This window comes from Elaeis guineensis, chromosome 6 (assembly GCF_000442705.2).
Source record: "Elaeis guineensis isolate ETL-2024a chromosome 6, EG11, whole genome shotgun sequence".
Lineage (NCBI taxonomy): Eukaryota > Viridiplantae > Streptophyta > Magnoliopsida > Arecales > Arecaceae > Elaeis > Elaeis guineensis.
Window position 1 is genome coordinate 56946968 of NC_025998.2, and position 4471 is coordinate 56951438.

Consider the following 4471-nt stretch of genomic DNA (forward strand, 5'->3'; position numbering starts at 1 on the left):
TGAGGCACTGAACCTCCTTGATCGACCTTGGGGCAGTCATATTTTGGATGGCGCGAATTTTCTTTGGATTGGCCTCGATCCCGTGCCCCGATACCATGAAGCCCAGGAATTTTCCTGAGGTTACCCCAAAGGCGCATTTGGTCGGGTTCAGCTTCATTCTATACTTTCGAAGAGCGCCAAAGGTTTCCTCGAGGTCGGCGACATGATTTTCGGAAGACCTGCTTTTCACGAGCATATCGTCCACATAAACCTCCATGTTTCGACCGATCTGCTCCTTGAAGATTTTGTTCACCAGTCGTTGATAGGTTGCACCCACGTTCTTGAGGCCGAACGGCATAACCCTGTAGCAGTAAAGGCCGCGATTAGTGATAAAAGCTGTCTTTTCTTCATCTTTCGATGCCATTCTAATCTGGTTATAGCCGGAGAACGCATCCATAAAAGTGAGAAGCTCATGGCCCGAGGTAGCATCCACCAGTTGGTCGATCCTGGGAAGGGGGTAGCTGTCTTTTGGGCAAGCCTTATTCAGCTTTTTGAAGTCGATACACATCCTCCACTTGCCGTTTGCTTTCTTGACCAAGACAACATTGGAGATCCACTCAGGATAATTGACTTCCTTGATAAATCCGGCCTTGAGAAGTTTATCCACTTCCTCGGCTATTGCCTTTTGCCTCTCCGGGGCATGACTCCGGATTTTTTTTTTTGTCGGCCGATGTTTAGGGTCGACCGCCAAACGATGTTCCACGACTTCTGTGTCAATCCCCAGCATATCCGTCGGGACCCATGCGAAAACGTCCGCATTCCTTCGGAGGAAATCCATGAGACGCGTCCGCACCTCCTCCTCCAGGTTGGAGCCAATTAACACCACATGCTCTGCATTCCCATCATTCAAAGGAATTGGTATTAGGTCCTCGATCGGACCGCCCCTCTCTTCAGTGAGGTCATCGCGCGCATCCAATCCATCGACCGGACAGAGGTCTGCTTGATCGTTTCTCTGCAGGGCAATGTTGTAGCATTGCCTGGCCAGCGCTTGGTCTCCCCGAACTTCTCCGATCCCCTTGTTGGTGGGGAACTTCAATTTCAAATGGTAGGTCGAAACAACGGCTCTGAGGGCATTGAGGCCGGGTCGGCCAAGAATTGCATTGTAGGCAGATGGCGCCTTTACCACCAAGAAATTCACCAGGGCTCTGGACTGCTTTGGATGCTGACCCGCGGTCACAATTAGAGCTATCGTTCCTTCCGTCGGAACGGCGTCACTAGTAAACCCTATTAAGGGGGAGCAAATCGGCCTTAGATGACCGCCAAGAGTGGCCATTCTTGAAAAGGCACTGTAGAATAAGATGTCGGCCGAACTTCCGTTGTCGACGAGAATGTGACGGACGTCATAATTTGCTATGTTCAAGGAAACTACGACCGCATCGTTGTGAGAGAATTGGACTCCCTGGGCGTCTTCTTCAGTGAAGGCTATGGGTTCTTCAACTTTTTGCCGCTTGAGGGGTGCAGCTGATGTGCTGATTGCCTCCTGCCGGGATTCCCCCAAGATGACATGGACGGAATCCGGCGGAGACTGGTCGCCCGGCCACCCTTTATCGGCGACCACAACTGGAGGTAGTTGTGCAGAAACCTCGCGAGAGGGCATCGGATGGGGAAAAGAGGATTGGGTGCCGGAAGAGGATTGGGTGCCGGAAAAGGTGGCCGGAAGTGGGTCCGTTGAGCGCTCCTTCAAGAACAAGGGTGCTGCGAAGACACGCCCTTCCTCTAGCGCCAATCCTGTTAGTGCAAAAATCCGCTTGCGCCGGAGAAGCTGGAGTCGGGGAAGCCGCGGTCGCCATCGGGACCTGCAAGGGAAGTCTAAACCGGAGGTGGGATTGCTCCGGCAAGACCCTCCGACGCTCAAGTCAGTTCTCTGCCTCAACAAGAATGAAGTGCTCGAACGGAGAATTTAGCAGAGTTTTGAGATAAGGACAAATGAGCTTAAAGAATAATGTATCTGGTCCCCCTTTTATAGGCGGAGGAGGCAACGGATTGATGGCGACGTTTTTAACCGCCTGGTAGTGGGCCGCCCATGGTCAGGGGAATTGATTGCGAAAGATAGTGGGGTAGACCCGTGGCTATCGTCATAGCCCGCCACGTAGGGCCTGTTGCAAGTAGTGGAGCGGCGTCCGTTGCCGCTAGTTGTCAGCGAGTAGTGGGATCGTGCAGCACCTGCCGCAGGGAATGGAGCAGCATCGTGGCCGTTGACACAGCCTGTCAGAGAGTAATGGGTCCGCTACAGGGGGCGATGGAGCCGCACGGAATCCGCTACAGGAAGTGGAACAGAATCATGGTTGTTATTGTGATCTGCCAAGGGGCGCGGATCTGTTGATCGAGGCTCGGCAGTGGTCAGAGTTTGGCCTTTGTAGGAGTCCGGGAGGGGTCCTCCTTTCGGTTGAGGTCGTGGGTGGAGTCCGGCTCCAGCAGCTGATACTGAGATCGGAGACTGAGGGCGGAGCCCGGCTCTCGTAGGAGTCCGGGCAGAGCCGTCCTGCTGTCGATGGCGGAGCTCGGCTCCCGTAGGAGTCTGGGCGATGCTGTCCTGCTGTCGATGGTGGAGTCCGGCTCCCGTAGGAGTCCGGGCGAAGCTGTCCTGCTGTCGATGACGGAGCCCGGCTCCCGTAGGAGTCCGGGCGAAGCCGTTCTGCTGTCGATGGCGGAGCCCGGCTCCCGTAGGAGTCCGGGCGAAGCTGTCCTGCTGTCGATGACGGAGCCCGGCTCCCGTAGGAGTCCGGGCGAAGCCGTTCTGCTGAGGATTTTGGCTATCCTGTTGTCGATGACGGAGCCCGGCTCCCGTAGGAGTCTGGGCGAAGCCGTTCTGCTGTCGATGGTGGAGCCCGGCTTTCGTAGGAGTCCGGGCGAAGCTGTCCTGCTGTCGATGACGGAGCCCGGCTCTCGTAGGAGTTTGGGCGAAGCTGTCCTGCTGTCGATGATGGAGCCCAGCTCCCGTAGGAGTCCGGGCGAAGCCGTTCTGCTGTCGATGGCGGAGCCCGGCTCCCGTAGGAGTCCGGGCGAAGCCGTCCTGCTGTCGATGGCGGAGCCCGGCTCCTGTAGGAGTCCGGGCGAAGCTGTCCTGCTGAGGATTTCGGCTGTGGATATTTTATACCCAACATCATCTATTCATTTTGTGACAAATTTGATCATTGGGAGTATAATTGCAAGAATAATCTTGCAAGATTGAAGTAGGGTGCATGTGTAGCACCAAAAGGTGTGTAGATGATACAGACCTATTTTTCAATGAGTGGTTCAGACTCTGATATCTGGATATTAGATATCACCTGTAGATTGCATATTTATAATTCATTATAGTAACTACAGAATATCAAAGGTCTAAAAAAAGGTGACCTCGAACTCTATGGTGCAAGTGGAGAGTCTATTAGTGCAGAGGCTGTGAAAATCTATATGCTTGATTTGCCTTTAGATAAAATTTTAGAATTAAAAGACTGTTATTACATGCTAAAGGTCATTAGAAATATTATTTCTACACTTTTATTATAAAAATAAGGTTATAAAATAAGGCTAATGAAAAATGGATGCTCCATTTTCTTTTCTAATAAATATTATCGCAGTAGTTATATTGATAATAATCTTTTAATTCATGCACTCAATAAAAATATTTTTTATATTGAAAAAAATATGAAAAGAAAGAGAGAAGATGTGAATGTCACATATCTCTAGCATTATCGCCTTGGTCATATTAGTGAGTCAAGGATAAACAAGTTATACAAAGAAGAATTCTTTAGCCCATATGATTATTAATCATTGGAAACTTGTAAATCTTGTCTCATGGGTAAGATGACCAAGATTCTATTTTCTAAATATGGAGAGAGAGTGAATGAGTTGTTAGCTCTGGTATATACTGAAAGTAGAGTACCCTATAAGCCAATCGCAAGTATATTGTGATGGAATTTTCTTTAAAATTTTTCAACTCATAAAATGATATTTATTTTTTGAGGTATTGATTCATCATATTAGCTGTGTCTTATTATGTTTAAAATAATGATGAACCTCAAAGATTAGGATAATAATTTTAGGAGATATGAATGAGTCATGCTAGTGAGATCTAAAATCCTAAAATCCCAATCTTAAATATTTCTGATCGTAGTAGCATTGAGTTGGAGATCAATGTTCCGAATAGACTGGCACATCCTATGTATGCTCAATGAAGAGAGTGGCAGATCTCACTAGCCACTTGTGTGAGACACTAATACAAGGATGTGGGTGCTCATTTGAGAAATGAGTTCACTAAATTTACTCTATGAAAGAGAACATCTTATGGAAGTCTTATTTGTATGTCAAAGATAGTTCTCTAAGTTAAAGTTGTGCAAGTGATCCTTAGACCTGAGACCACCATGGAATCTTATGCACATGAACCCATATTTTGTCATACCCAGACATGACATTAAGATATATACGGGGTGTTCTGGATATGATGGAGTGT